This window comes from Rattus norvegicus, chromosome 10 (genome assembly GCF_036323735.1).
Source record: "Rattus norvegicus strain BN/NHsdMcwi chromosome 10, GRCr8, whole genome shotgun sequence".
Classification (NCBI taxonomy): domain Eukaryota; kingdom Metazoa; phylum Chordata; class Mammalia; order Rodentia; family Muridae; genus Rattus; species Rattus norvegicus.
This window is the reverse complement of record NC_086028.1, coordinates 43827431-43844362: the sequence shown is the minus strand read 5'-3', so window position 1 is coordinate 43844362 and position 16932 is coordinate 43827431. Positions and strand designations below refer to the sequence as shown.

Below are 16932 nucleotides of genomic sequence, written 5' to 3'. Positions count from 1 at the left end.
GCATTTTGCATTTTCTTTTTTTTCCATCGTATTTTTAATTTGCATTTCAAAATGTTATCCCCTTTCTTGGTTTCCTGTTCATAAACCCCCTATTCCATCCTCCTCCCCCTTCATCTATGAGGGTGTCTCCCCTCCCCAAACACCCACCTCTTACTGCCTCCCCACACTGACATTCACTTACATTCTGGGGTCCAGCATTGGTAGGACTAAGGGCTTCTCCTCCCATTGGTGCCCAACAAGGCCATCCTCTGCTACATATACAGCTGAAGCCATGGGTTTGTCCATGTGTACTCTTTGGTTAGTGGTTTAGTTCCTGGGAGCTCTGCTTGGTTGGTTTTGTTGTTCTTACGGGGTTGCAAGCCTCTTCAGCTCCTTGAATTATTTCTCTAACTCCTCCAATGGGGATCTTGTTCTCAGTTCTGGTTGGCTGCTAGTATTCTCCTCTGTGTTTGTCAGTCTCTCTTCTATCTCTTGTATTCTGTTGGTAATGTTTGTGTCTATGACTCCTGATCTCCTTCCTAGGTTTTCCATGACCAGTGTTGTCTACCTTTGTGTTATTTTTTATGTTTTCTATTTCCATTTTTAGATCCTGGATTGTTTTGTTCAATTCCTTCCCCTGGTTTGGTGTTTTTTTCTTGTAATTCTTTAAGGAATTATTGTGTTTCCTCTTTAAGGGCTTCTACTTGTTTACCTGTGTTGCCCTGTATGTCTTTAAGAGAGTTATTTATGTCCTTCTTAAAGTCTAACATCATCATGAGTTGTGGTTTTAAATAAAAATCTTGCTTTTCTTGTGTGTTGGGGGTATCCAGGGCATGCTGTCATAAGGCCACTGTATTCTGATGATGCCAAGTGGCCTTGGTTTCTGTTACTTAGTTTCTTGCCCTTGTCTCTCACCATCTAATTATCTTTCATATTATCTGGTCTTGCTGTCTCTGACAGTGTCTTGACTCTACTGTAAGCCTGTGTGTCAGCACTCCTGGGTATCCCAGCAGGACCTGGGTATAGAGAGCTGTGGCACAGGGTCAGCTCAGAGTGTAGGCAGAAACTGGACGTATCCTGTGCTTGTTGGTTCCTGTGTCCTGAGTTCTCCAGGTGGGCCCATTTGAGCAGAAGTGGTGGTCTTACTCGTGCTCCACAGATCGTTCACATGTCTGAGAATCCAGTTTTCTCCCCAGAGGATCTGAGTACAGAGAGCTGTGGCACAAGGTCAGCTCAGGGCACAGGTAGAAACGAGAAGGATCTCTTTTCTTTAAAAGTTGAAAAATGTTATTTGCAATACTGAGAGTCTGTATTTTTAGAGAGGCATGATGACATACACTGTAATCTCAGGACTTGGGAGGCAAAAGTGGAAAGGTCAGAAGCTCAGTGCCATTCTCCACTACACAGTGGGGTTGAGCCCATCTTGGGCTACATGAGACCTTGCCTCAGAATAAATGAACTTATGGGTAAACAAATGCCAAAGGAAAGTAGCATATTTATGAGTTTGATTTTGAAAGGTGAACATAACTCTAACTTGCCGTCTTTCAGCAGAGATTGGTATCAGTTGGTGCATGCGTGCTCCATTTCTCCATTATGGTATCAGAAGCTACACACATGTGTACCGTTATATGCATTTTTAAAAATGTATTTGTATGGCTGTTTTGCTTTATTTGTGACTGTGTATCACTTTTGTGTTTTATACCTGCAGAGGCCTGAAGAGGGAATCAAATCCCTTGCGACTGGAGCTATATGCCATTGGTGATAAGTATATGGGTGGTGCGAACTGAATCCAAGTCTTCTGCAAGGGTATTAAGTGCTGTCAACTGTTGAGCTATCTCTTTATTCTCCCTCCCTCTTTTTTTTGAGGGAGGGTCTCGTGTGTGCTGGGTTGGTTTTGAACTCATTATGGAACTGGTTGACCCCCTGCCTCCACCTCTCCAGTGATAGGAAGACAGGCATTTATTACCAAATTAGATCTGCACATGCTAACTGAGCTACATATCTGGCCTCTGCATGGGCCTTCGTCACAAACAGCTGACTCACTAAGATGCTTGTGGCCCCTGATAAGACCATGTCATTTGCAAACCACACCAACACAATCTCCTTTGTCCATGACATAAATAGAGTTCTGCCATATGAATTTGTAAATCTCAGGTCCCCACAGATTTCATTGTTCATACCTCCAAAGAGAAACTGGCAAAGCACATGGAAAGGTTTCCTTTGAGTCCATTTCCCCAAAGACTGAAAGAACAGAGAAAAGTGGCAAAAAAGAAACAACCAAAATGAAACAAGATATGAAAGAAAAGGTTTTGTTGTCAGTGAAGAATATGTTGGGCTTTCCTTCCATTCTTCACACCCCCAATCTACCCCATGTCATGGCTCAGCTTCTCCCACACTTCAGCTAGTAACCACTTCCTACAATGTAGAGAGGAAACAGAAGCAGTCAAGAGAGCAAGGCACAATCTCCACGAATGCAAATACCCTCTCACATCTCTTACATCCTTTTCTTTATGTCTTAAGGGTCTGCACTTGTAAATACCGGATGTTGAGCACATTCCCCTCATAGGCCCCCGTTCTCCCTTTTCTCTCCCCTTCCTGAGTAACCTCTGTGTTTGGACCTTTGACCTGTAGCATTCACTGCATCCCTCACAAGAAGCAGGGAGAGATCTGGGAATCGTGACTTGCATTATGGAACTTATTTATCTCTTTATTGTCCTGCATTTGTACTCAGAGATCCTACTCTCCAGCCTTGCACACAAGACCCTCCTCTCTGGTAGTTGCAACTCTCTCAGAGTATTCCTATTTTCTCTGTCTTCTAAAGTGTCCAAGATCACTCTGGAATGAAGAAACATCAACTTCCCTGCTACAAGAGAGGTGTCTGTGGTTTTTTTGTTTTATCACACAAATAAAAAGCCACCTCAAATCTGTCCCCTGGATATCCCTGTCAGGCCTTCCCTATGCCATGGTTACCCCCTTAATGTCTCTTTATGTCGTGTATTGTTGAGTGGCACCTTTATCCTTGATATTCATAGTCACCAGCATGCACAGTAGCAAACTCCCACTCAAGTTGTCTTCTGACCTCCACACATGAGCCAAGGCATGTGCACCCCAATAAACAACTGTGATTATAAAGAAAGTTTTATCCATAATGCTGTTGTATGAAGAAGTGGAACAGTAGTCCCATTGTGCTAAGGAAAGATCTTGTGGTAGACTATAGTGAAGGCTGAGTGAAAGAAAGCTCTTGTTCATGTTGGCAGCCTCTTGCCTGGAGTATACATCCCAGGTCTTCATGCCATGCTGCCGATGAAGGCTAAATGCTCAGAGAGTCTGTGTCAAGGAAATCCCATTCCTCTCAGCCTATTACTAAATGTCATTCCCAGACTGACTTAAGAACACAGTACAGTCCTCATTTCTAGCCTTCCTCATCAGTATGTGTAGGCATTTGAGCATTAGGAATGGTCAGCAGATCTGACATCAGTACACATGGCTTTAGTGTCCTGGAACTCACACAATCCTTCACAATTCTCACATAAGAAAACAAAGTGGACCAGAAGTTGGTAACAAATTCTGCTTCAGAGAGGTGTTAGTGATATTGAACATATTTTGTAAGGTTTTACCCTTTGAGCGGTCTTAGCTTTGCCCTTAATTATAATTTCTTTGTTAAACTTACATTTCCTCAAATCAGCCTCCTAAGCATCCCTTCACTTCCTTGTTCCTGAGTGTGTAGATCAGATGGTTGAGGAAGAGGTCACAATGTTTTAGAAGAGGGTGAGGAATTTGCCTTGGTCCTGGGAGGAGCTGTTCCCTGGCCACATGAACATCCAGATGATATTTCCGTAGAAGGGCAAGACTATGCAAGCCACAGGTGTAGAAGATTTTGTGCCTTCCTGGGGACAACTGCATACAAGACACAGCCCTCATGATTTAGAAATAAGAAAACAAGATGAACCCCAGATGGGACAGCACAATGCCTATTTCCAGGAGGAAAGTAAAGCCTTCACCAACGGTTGTGCTGGTACAGGCCATCTTGATGAGGGCTGGCATTTCACAGAAAAAGTGGTCTACTCTGAAATACCCATAATGAGGCAACCACAAGGTCCTTGGGGACATAATCAAAAAGTTGACCACACCATACCTCAAGCAAGAGACACTAAAATTCTACAGAGCCTTGGACTTATGAAGATGATGTAGTGTGGGAGCTTGCAGACTGCCACAAAGTGGTCATAGGCCATGACAGCCAGCAGCAGGCGCTCCACACACCCCAGGCCTAGGAACAGGACCAGGTGCAGAGCACAACCCATGTAGCTGATGGTCTTGTCCGGCCCGCTGAGGTTATAGAGCAGCTGTGGTATGGAGCTACTGGTGAAGGTGGGGTCCAGAAAGAACTGAGGAAGAAGTACATGGGGGTGTGCAGGTGTGGGTCCAGACTGGACACCAGGATGATGGTGCTGTTGCCTAGCAGGATCAAAAGGTAGGCAGACAGAATGATGGTGAAGTGGACCCTCTCCAGCTGGGGCCAGTCAGTGAAGCCTATAAAGATGAAATGGCTGAAGGTGCTGTCGTTCACTGCGCCCATCTCTATTGCACATGGGGAAGAGGAAAAAACAAAGAGACAAATAAATTAATTCAACATTACTAATGATACTTAAATTTCTGGAAAAAATGACCCATTCGTGCATAGTTTACAGGTTACTTATAGAAGTACATACAACACTTCTCACTAGATGATCGGGAATCCTGTCAAAACAACACAAAACCTGAAAATAAGTTTTCAATGAATAAAAATATTGGCCAAAATTAAACACAAAAGCACTTTGTGGATAAAAAGAGCAGACTAAGCTTGCAAACAATATGCTCGGGCTGTCTTCTGAAGCAAGGGCTCTGCGTGTGTGTGTTTGGATAAAGTCTCTGGGTGTTTAGGAATATACTATTATTCAAGGTTGGCTTCAAATTTATGGAAAACAATCTACTCCTTCCGTATCTTTTGGATATGAAAATACATTTCCCAATTTGAGGAAATCAGTATACTTTTAACTCGTTGGAACACGTTATTGCTATTGTGATAGCCAAACATGCTTCACCTCATGCCAGGCGTCCACCTTGTAACTGCTAGCTATGTCTTTCTGACCTGAGTCCCTGGGAGATAAGATATCACTCACCCTGACTCAGAGACCCCCCACCCAATAATGGATAGCTGTGACTACTTAACTTGTTATGATTTGACTAATTGCTTTTTGTGGCTTCTGTAACTTTCTTATTAAGATGCCCAAAGATTGTTTGGTGGTCACTTCACTTGGCAGTTTTGCTTGCTTGCACAGATAGTGAAGATCTCGTGCTTTCCCCTTTAAACATCCTTCCCTCACCTCATTTCTCAGAGCAGTCTCAAATCTAGCTCAGAGATTGTTCATCATGTTAGTAAATAATCAATAGATCTTTTAATTAATTAATAAATTAACATCCAACACACTGGTCCCTCTCCTGGTCCTTCCCTCACAGAATGCCCCTGGACAACCCCCCAACTCTGGCACACCAAGTCTTTGCCAGTTTCGGCACATTCTCTCCCACTGAGGTCAGCAGACAAGGCAGCCATGAAGACCAAGTAGCATGTCTGCTACATATGTGCTGGAGGCTCCATACATCACAAGTATGTTCTTTGGTTGACAGTTTAGAGTCTGAGAGCTTCCAGTGGACCAGGTTTGTTGACTATGTTGGTTGTCCTATGGGGCTCCCATCTACTTCAGTGCCTTCAGTCCTTTTGCCCACTCTTTCAGAAGTGTCCCCAACCTCCATCTAAAGTTTGGCTGTGGGTATCTGAATCTGTTTCAGTCTGCTACTGGTAGAGCCTCTCAGAGAACAGATTTACTAGGCTCCAGGCTGCAGGTAGAACAGAGTATCATGAATAGTGTCAGGGATTGCTGCTTACACATGGGGTGGGTTTCTAGTTGGTCCAGTTATTGGTTGATCATTCCTTCAGTCTCTGCTTCAACCCAGCATTTCTTTTAGACATGATAAATTTCAGGTTGAGAGTATTTTAGGTGAGTTGCTGTCCCTATCCTTCCACTGGGGGTCATTCCTGGCTACAGCAAGTAGCTTCTTCAGATTCTATGTCCCCACCGTTAGGCCAGGTTCACTTGTACTGGCTTCTGGAAGCCTCCTCTATCCCAGGTCTCTGGGACTACTTCCTAGGGATTCCCATGCACACACCATAACTGCAGATTTCCATTCATTCTCCTGGCCCTCGGAGCCTATCTCCAGTCTCTCCCTGTACCTTATCCAACCTTCCAGGTCCTCTTCCCCCACCTCTTCCACACATTTCCCTCTCTCCCTCTACCTCCCATGACTATTTTGTTTCCCCTTCTAAGTGTGATTCAAGCATGCTTGCTTGTGCTTTGCTTCTTGTCTAACTTGTTTGTGTCTGGGGTGTATCATGGATAGTCTGTACTTTGTGATTTATATCTGCTTATCAGTGAGAATGTACCATGCATGTCCTTTTGGAGTCTGGGTTACCTCACTTAGGTTGATATTTTCTAGTTCCATCCATTTACTTCATGATGTCCTTGTTTTTAATATCTGAATAATATTTCAAATGAACCACATTTTCTGTAATCATTCATTAGTTGAGAGATGTTGTTGTACTTATATAAAAGTAAAACGGTAAAGTTTGGTCTTTTACCCTGCTTGGTCCTACACCTCAGTGCCCCAGATATCTGCTAGATATCTTGGCGGAAACACAGCCCAGCCCCACACTTTCCTACATTCAAACCCTGACATAAAAGAACACACAACACAGTAATCTTAGATCCAATTGGTAAGATATAATTGCCCACTTAAACATACAAAGCCCAGTACCATCTATCCCTTGCACCTTTTATTTGCCAGGTCTCCAGCTTCTCCTTCTCCCACGACGACTCCTCGCTTCTCCCCTCTCTCTCCATCTCCTGTCTCCTCTAACTCTTCTCAGTTCCCCATCGTGTGTCTAAACAGTCCCTTTCCCACTTTTTTCATTACTCACTTTCCCAACTATATCAACTCTTCCATGCTTTAGTTTCTCCTTCTCCCACAACGACTCCTAGCTTCTCCCCTCTCTCCGTCTCCTGTCTCCTCTAACTTTTCTCAGTTCCCCATCATGTGCTTAACCAGTCCCCCTTTTCAACTATCTTCATTTCTCCCTCAATCAACTATATCAACTGTCCAATCTTTCCCCCCCCCCCTGCTCAGGTTCTACTGGCTCAACTGTCACCAACTGTCTTCTCTAACCCTATTCTCTGAATCTAATCCCCCTCTCACTCCTGACTCCTCCCTCTGCCCAAATCTAGCGCTCTTGCCTTTATTTTACAAATTCAGAGAGAACTCCAAGGCAAACCACAACAGAGAGACATCTGGATTATTTCCAGTTTCTGGCTATTATGAATAAAACTGCTATGAACATAGTAGAGCACTTGTCCCAGGGTTATGATAGAGCATCTTTTGGGTATATGCCCTGGAGAAGTATAGCTCAGTCTTCAGATAGAACTATTTCCAATTTTCTGAGAAACTGCCACTTTATTTCAAGAGTGGTTGAACAAGTTTGCAATCCCACTAGCAGGGGAGTAGTATTCATCTTTCTCCACATCCTCACCAGTATGTGCTGTCCTTTGAGGTTTTAATCTTAGACGTTCTGATTGGTGCAAGGTGGAATCTGAGGTCCATTTTCATTTGCATTTCCCTGATGACTAAGGTCTTTGAACATTTCTTTAAGTGCTTCTTTGCCATTCACCATTCTGTTGAGAATTACCTGTTTAGCCCTGCACCCCATTTTCATATTTCATTATTTGGTTTTTTGAGACTAACTTCTTGAGTTCTTTATTTATTTTGAATATTGTGAGCACCAGTCATCCTCCTGTCTCTCACAGCTAGGAGCCGGGGTACAGGTATTAACAAGACACTAGGCTTGGTACATGGGTGCTGAGACACCATTGTGGATATTGTGATTGCCCTCACTCTGCTGAGCCACCTCAGCGGTCCATGGTTTTATTACTGAATATTATCTACTATAGCACTGCCAGGCCCCTTCTGCAATCCCTAGGGCTTCTCACATGGATTGAGGAAATCTTCAGAATGTACCTGATTTTGTTTTCTGCTTCTTAATATCCAAAACTGTGTATTGGTTTTATTTATTTATTTATTTATTTATTTATTTATTTATTTATTTATTTATTTATTTATTACAATCTAGATGTATCTTCACCATAGATTTCCTACCCAAACCCTTGGTTTGCATTCACTGAAAATGAAGATTCCTGCCACGGGCACTGTTGTAAAGTGTTGAATATTACATTTACTGGAAACCTAGGACTCAGCTGTCCTCAGAGGTTGAACCCACATAGGCTTCCTCTGGATCCCAACTCCAGTTGTCACTCAGTCCATGCCCCTGCTTCTTTTCATTTTCCACATGAGGAAGGGTCACTGATGCCACCTCAGTGTGCAAGAACATTAATCCCATTCAATCTTACTGCAACTCCCTTTGATTAAAAAAACTTGGTTTTACCAGGGAGAGATTAAATGGGCACTTAGAAATAGCCCAACTCATTCTCCATGGGATACAATGAAGTATCAGCACCAGGGAATCTGGGAAGTTTGAGTCTACTTCAGTTATCAAGATGGTTTTCAGGGATAGATGGAATACTGGAATATACCAAAGCCTTGGTTATTTGACTCCTAAAATATCATACAGTTGCTTTGGGTTATCTATATATTTCAGTTCATTGCTTATGAGCAACTGTGTGTATCTCATTTTCAAACTTCCAATTGTGACTGTTACTAATTTGAACAAAAATTTGATGAACACTCCTCCATTGCTGGTGGGATTGCAGACTGGTACAACCATTCTGGAAATCAGTCTGGAGGTTCCTCAGAAAATTGGACATTGAACTACCTGAGGACCCAGCTATCCCTCTCTTGGGAATATACCCAAAAGATGCCCCAACATAGAACAAAGACACATGCTCCACTATGTTCATAGCAGCCTTATTTATAATAGCCAGAAGCTGGAAAGAACCCAGATGCTCTTCAACAGAGGAATGGATACAGAAAATGTGATACATCTACACAATGGAATATTACTCAGCTATCAAAAACAATGACTTCATGAAATTCATAGGCAAATGGATGGAACAGGAAAATAAAATCCTGAATGAGGTAACCCAATCACAGAAAAGCACACATGGTATGCACTCATTGATGGGTGGCTATTAGCCCAAATGCTTGAATTACCCTAGGTGCACAGAACACATGAAACTCAAGAAGGATGACCAAAATGTGAATGCTTCACTCCTTCTTTAAAAGGGGAACAAGAATACCCTTGGCAGGGAATAAGGAGGCAAAGTTTAGAACAGAGGCAGAAGGAACACCCATTCAGAGCCTGCCCCACATGTGGTTCATACATATACAGCCACCAAACTAGATAAGATGGATGAAGCAAAGAAGTGCAGGCTGACAGGAACTGGATGTAGATCTCTCCTGAGAGACACAGCCAGACTATGGCAAATACATAGGTGACTGCCAGCAGCAAACCACTGAACTGAGAATGGGACCCCCATTGAAGGAATCAGAGAAAGGACTGAAAGAGCTTGAAGGGGCTTGAGACCCCATATGAACAACAATGCCAACCATCTAGAGCTTCCAGGGACTAAACCACTACCCAAAGACTATACATGGACTGACCCTGGGCTCCAACTGCATAGGTAGCAATGAATAGCCTAGTATAGGCACCAGTGGAAGGGGAAGCCCTTGGTTCTGCCAAGACTGAACCCCCAGTGAATGGGATTATTGCGGGGGAGGGCGGTAATGGGGGGGATGGGGAGGGGAACAGCCATATAGAAGGGGAGGGGGAGAGGTTAGGGAGATGTTAGCCTGGAAACTGGGAAAGGTAATAACAATTGAAATGTATATAAGAAATACCCAATTTAATAAAGATGGAGGAAAAAAAGAAACTCTAAACCTACTGTTTGAAACCTTGATGATAAGGCTGGAGAGATGGCCCTTTCAGAGATCCTGAGTTCAATTCTCATCATTCACATGAGGGCCCACAAAATTTGTAACTGGGGGCTGATGCCCTTTACTGCTGTGTACATATTCAGACAAAAACCTCATGTAAAAAAGTACATACATAAATAAATATTTTCTTAAAAAATTTGAGCAATAATTTTGAATACTATTTTAAATTCTTTTCTAAAATGGAATCCAGACACCAGCTCTAATGAGGCACATGTTCTGAACAGTGTATTTAATTGTGGATGAGAGACTAGTTTTCCCAGAAGGGATGAGACAGAACTCCCATGAGTTCCAAACTTCATCAAGTAGCCAGGTCCTCGGAGAGATGCAAAGCATTTACCAAGATGAGAAAAATGTCAGTGTTTTTACTTCACACCTACTTTCCACTCAAATTTTTAGTGCTGACTGAAGGTCTGTTTATGTAAGGCAAAAGCAACAACTTCCAAATTCACATAATAGGCATAGATCCTAAACTATGGTTGAGATTAGAGGCCATGAGAGTATAGACTTTTGACATTAGAAGATTTCCTCTGGTGAATTCCTTTCTCAGAGCACATCACCTTTCTTTTCTATGTGTTTGGTATAAAATGATCACAAATATTACAATTTCATTTAAAAGGTCATCGAGGAAGGCATAGGTGTAATATTTTGTAACTGTCTGGCAGTGGGAGTGAACTGTCAGGCAGTCAGCATTTGCAGGTCTGTTTCCCTGTAAACTTTCTAGATAGAAGACTTTCTGCAACAAAGAGACTGTATAGATCACAGTCATTACTGAATGGGTTTTCCTAGGATATGACACAAAACCCATATCCTTAGACATCTGGAGGAAAGTGCCCATTGTTCTCTGCCATGAGCAAGGCTCAGGTGTGTGGGGACAAGAAGGTTGGTTCCCAGCTCATTCCTTCAGCTGCCAATGAGCTCTGAAGTCAGTGAAGTGCTGAAGTGAAGAGAACTGAGTGAGAATGGGTGAGAAGACACAACTCATCACACCCTGCTGGCTCAGGTAGATCTAACTGGCATCACCATTTACAGCACACTGCATCCTTTTCTTTTTGGCTCCTGTTCTGATTTTGATTCATTCCAGGCTAGAATCAGTTCTAGATATTGCTTTGAAAACATGTGCATTGTGAAAGTGTGAGCAGCCAAGTCACTCAGACTCCACAGACTGTAACCGTCTCACAGTTTTAGGAAGGAGAGCTGGGGTTCAATGTTCCTGCATGGGAGCACAGGTATGGTAGTCAAGGAAATCCTCCCTCTGAAGGAGCAGGACCTGGCAGAGTCACAGGGTTCCTTCTTGGGGTATGCATACACTTCTTTTTGGTTTGATTTCAGTTTTTAAAACTAAAGTTCTCCTGTAATTATATTTCACCAAATTCCTGATATGCATGAGATTCTATTGCATTTGTAAAATACAATAACTATTTGTCTCTTACATGGTACATTTAATTCTACTGTTCACTCGAATTCTTTTATGTTTCCCTATGAGAAAATTGCTATTTGCATGTTTCTAGTTGCACCATTTGTTTAGGACCTGGGTGCACTGGTGAGTTACTGTACATGGTTAAACCTTTGCATGGTAGAACGACTGACACATTCATGTTTAAATTCATACTAAATATGGAGGTGAGTGGTGAAGACCTGTGTGCCCAGTGAGGCTGTGAGAAAAGGCAGTGCTGTAGTGGAGACATCTCCAAGCTGCTGTTTATTAGGTTGATAGTGGACCCCTTGCTGAGTCGTGATGATCAGGAAAAATGCTGAATTACCTCACTTGCTCTGTAAGGTCTGGGATTGACTAGTGGTGAATCACATGGACAGGACTATGTGTGTGTGTGAACTCATGCTGCTGTCTTAGCTGTGACCTCACAGGCAGATAGTTCTGTAACTGGGGGGCAGGACGCTGCAATGTACTTAGTATGATTATAAATGTAATGTTAGTCACTGTTTCTCAGTGTTTTTTAAAATTCATTTTGATTGTAATTTATTATCATTGAGGTAGGGTGTGTTGACTTGTTACCTGGTAATATTCAGGTAGCTAATTTATTCTCTGTTGAGTTCAAGTATTTATTTCAGGGTTTGCCGGCCCTGCATCAAGCCTCTGTTTGATCCAATATTTCATAATGTGAGTGCGATGGTACAATCTTGTAAAACCTAACTCATGGGAGACGGAGGCAGGATGATAACAGGATTGTGATTTTGTGCTTGGCTTCATGGTGTCGAATATCAGCCAGAGAAAATTGGGTCAAAAATTTAAATGAGTCTTTTTTTCAGACATTCATCTGTTAAAAGGTGTTTGTGACATGAATTTATTATGTAGGGCTCAAGGTGTTCCTGTTGCTTTGGGCTTCTCGAGACACCCTACCTGACACAAGGGAAAGATCTACTTCTGAAACATGCTCTATATAAAATGACCTGAAACTCAAGCAAACGGCTTCTGGAGGGGAAGAGATTTCAGGATTTGCTGCTGCTGCTGCTGCTGCTGCTGCTGCTGCTGCTGCTGCTGCTGCTGCTGCTGCTGCTGCTGCTTCTAATGTGGGCTGTGTTTTTTCCTAAGAGGTGGAGAAACCTGACTACATAATTTTCAACATATTCATCAAACCTCTGTCCTCATTTGTGAAGGGACGAGAATGGCAAAGGTGGCTTGTCTAGCTCCAGAGATTTAGAAGACACAGGAGCTTAGGGGCTCAGTGTGACTGACATTCCTGATCATCCAAGGTCAGAGCACACATGACATCATGTTGCAGGACAATCATACCAGCACTCAGGAAGAAGAGGCAGTAGAATTACAGGTTCAAGACAACTGTAGGGTACACATAAGATCCTACTCAGTCTGCGACAGAGAAGAAAACCTTGTATCATTAAAGAAGGTCCAATGTAGACATTTCTAATTGTAAGCATAGTTTGATCCCCAGAAAAACACAAACACACACACACACACACACAGAGAGACACATACACACACACTCTCTCTCTCTACATCTATCTATCTATCTATCTATCTATCTATCTATCTATCTATCTATCTATGTATATATTATGTATAACAGATTCATTTTGTTCTTAGAATCATGGACCCAGGAAATGTTGTCAAGTGCTTATTAGAAACACGAAACTATCAGTCCCCAAGGTATTAAAACTAAGACAAATAACCCATGTACATGAAAAAAATCCAGTATACTACTGAGTGTATTATCAGCATAATTTGTCATTGCTAATTTCATGAGATCATGATCATGTTTGCCATCCTCTTCCCTTCACCACCAATGAGGAAAGAAATTTGCTGAGTGTTTGAACATTACCTCATCCAGTTTCTCCACCTCTGGAGACAAAACACAGTATGCCTCAATAACACACATATACACTCACATGAGCATGCCCACAGTCAGGCACAGATAGATACACAGACACTCACCCACATATATATATATACTCACGTGTACACACACATACAGGGACATACTCAAATACACATGCTGTCACCTATGTGCACATACGCACACTCAAACATGTACAAATACACTCATGCATATGTACACACACACATACACATACCTTCTCTTAATTTTTACTTCATCCACCCTAGATGTTTTTCAGTATGCATATCTTTCAAGGACAATTGCTAATGCATTACAGTAAACATGGATAGCATTATCATTTCAAATATTTGAAAAATGCTTCCCATTTTCTTGTTGCCACTTTAGAACAGTTTCTGTATGCTTTCATTTATTCATGTAATACACTTATAATTTTTCACCTCTGCAAACTCCTGTCAGATCTTCTTCAACCTTCCCTCCCACTCATATTGACCTACCCACCCAACACAATGCAATTTCTGTTAAAAAGAAAGCCAAACCCAAATATACGAACAAAAGAAATCAGAGAAAAAGCAGAGTCCACCTTGTGTTGCCGAGCTACACCTAAGCAGTGGCTGTTGACTTTGCTTTACATAACAGCTTGGCACAACACTAATCTATTTCACAAAGTGTGTGTATTTCAAGGTGAAATTCTCTCACTTTTTTTTCTATTTTTTTCTCTTCCATAAAATACTATACTAGAATTTTCTAGGAAGCCTTCTTGACAATACTTTTAGCATCCTTTGCCATAACTTTTTTTCTCAACTTTTATGAGTTCTTAAGTCACAGTTTCAGATTTGGAATCTTGAAATTATTATTATTATTATTATTATTATCATCATCATCATCATCATCATCATCATCATCATCATCATCATCATCAACAACAACAACAGAACAATCTGCTGCCACAGAGTCTGTGTATGTGAGATCTAGATTGTATTGTCTAGTTAATGTGATACATAAATTGTCCTTACAATAATCATATTAAAATACAGCCTACATATAAATTGGTTTGTGTTAACAATGTGAACTGTTTTAAGCTACTACAAAATGGAACAAAAGGTGTGATAAAAAACTCTTCTGCTTTAATAATTTTAGCTTATACAGTTGGTCTGTTTTATGTTTGCAAGCTCTCTTTCCTCACTTTTCAATTCTCAAAACAGTAAAATGTTTCAGTTTCATGGTAATACCTTTGTGTCTTAGGAATGACTACTGCCTGAGATCAAATAGTCAAGGTCAAATACATGCTAAGAAATAAAACTATTTCATGCTACTTCACCAGGTATCTAGAAACATTTTTTGCCAAGGCATCATTCCCCTGCAAATATGGAGAAGCCCGGCTTGGTGTCAGTACACAACAATATATTCAATTGTATAGATTTCATCTAAAAAATCTTTGAACAGTAATCAAAAATAAAAAGCACTAAGTCAAATTTAACCAATTGATTTTTATATAACTTTATGTTATTTTATGTATTTTGGCATTTGGTGGCATGTATGTCTGTGCAACACTTGTGTACCTAGTACCCATGGAAGCCATAATCAAGTATTAGATTACCCTGGAATAGCAGTTACAGACAGTTGTGAGCTGCCATATATATGGTGGGACCTGAACCAGGATCCTCTAAGAATAACCAATGCTCTTAACCCCCTGTACCATCTTTCCAACTCCAACCAATTGATTTCTTATGTACCTTTTTCCATGTTAATTTTATAGGAATACGTTAAACTCCCAAGGATCTATGCAGATACTACAAGACCCTTTATGATTAAAATTGAGAGGTTAAAGAAGCATTAAAAATTATAGTGTATTTGATCAACTCTGATCTACTTACTAAATGACAAATGTGAGAGAGCCCAGAGAATGTTTTCCCTGCCAAGGACGTAGGATCCAAATCCCCAGTGAAAAGAATCTGAGGGGAATATAAGTTTTGAAAACAAAATAGATGAACAAACTGTCATTCACATTTTAATTTTGCTGTCTTGAAAAATCTTATTCCTGTTTCCATATTGTGATTTACAAAGACCTTGAGAGGAAAACTTCAAACCTGAAAATGACCAGGAGAAAAAATAGTTTAATGTATGTACTGTACATGGTCACATTGAAATTTAAAAGTCTTACATTAGAATGTATATCTATTACCTGTTGTGGTAAAGTAGAATACATATAAATAACTACAAGGACCTTTTTATTTTTTCTTTATTTTTTAACAAAAGATGAAAGTATAAGACACAGGATATGATAGAGTGTCCCAGAGCTAGTCCAGAACTCTATCCCATGTAATAAATGTCATTTTCCTTCTCAAGGAGAGTCCTCACCAGACCATGCCATTTCCAGATTGTATCTGCTTTGATGGTTCAGTCTAAGGCATGGAGACAGGAAACCACAGCTGTGGGACAGACTTCACCTTGGTTGGTCTTTTCCAGTATGGACACATGGACACTTTCCTCTTCACAGTCATCACCCTCCTCTTTGCAGTGGCTCTCATAGGCAACATCACACTGGTCCACCTCATCAGGCTGGACCAAACACTCCACACCCCAATGTACTTCCTCCTCAACCAGCTCTCCATCATCGACATGATGTACATCTCTACCACTGTGCCCAAGATGGCAGCTAACTTCCTGTTAGACACCAAGACCATTTCCTTTCTGGGATGTGCCATCCAAGCCTCTGTGTTTCTGACTCTGGGTGGGTCTGAAGCCCTCCTGCTGGGTTTCATGTCCTATGACAGGTACATAGCCATTTGCCATGAACTACCCTTTGCTCATGAACAGGAAGATCTGCTACTCCATGGTTGCCAGTGCCTGGAGCAGTAGCTTTATTACAACATTAATGCACATACTGTATGTATTTCAACTTCCCTTTTGTGGATCTAGGATTGTTAACCACTTTTTCTGTGAGGTTCCATCTCTCCTGCCATTGGTGTGTGAAGACACGTCCCAATATGAGCATACAGTCCTCGTGAGTGGCCTTGTCTTTCTCTTATTACCCTTCCTGGGCATCCTAGCTTCCTATGCTCGGGTGTTGGTTGTTGTATTCCAGATGGGTTCAGGGAAGGGACAGAGTAGAGCAGTGTCCACCTGCTCTTCCCACCTGACTGTGGCCAGCCTGTTCTATGTCACTGCTCTTTGCACCTACACCCAGCCGCACTCCTTGCATTCTCCTGGGAGGGACAAAGTGGTGGCTGTGGTCTACTCTATCATCACCCCTGTTCTGAACCCTTTCATCTACAGCCTGAGGAACAAGGAGGTCATGGGGGCCCTGAGGAGACATATGGGATGATGCATATAGACACTGAAAGTGGGTCTTTGGGTCACTTTGTGGACTGATCTAAAGGCTGATCTTGACACTCTCAGGAACAATTTCAGGATGGATGTTCTGATGGAAGCTCATCTGACTGTCTCACTGACTGAACAAGAGCATGCAACTTTACCCATACATTGTCACACTCAGTTGATGGTGTGAATCTGAATGTTGGCTGTGAGGGACCTAGAAGAGCTTTGTCCCTGGCTCTGTCGTCTCTGACTGCCCATCATCCTGAGTTGGCTTTTCACAGAACTTTAC

General features: G+C 41.8%; 2 pseudogenes; one reads left to right on the top strand and one right to left on the bottom strand.

Annotated features, from left to right (window-relative positions):
* On the bottom strand, positions 3661–4555 carry Or2w26-ps1 (olfactory receptor family 2 subfamily W member 26, pseudogene 1; annotated as a pseudogene).
* On the top strand, positions 15735–16650 carry Or2ak4b-ps1 (olfactory receptor family 2 subfamily AK member 4B, pseudogene 1; annotated as a pseudogene).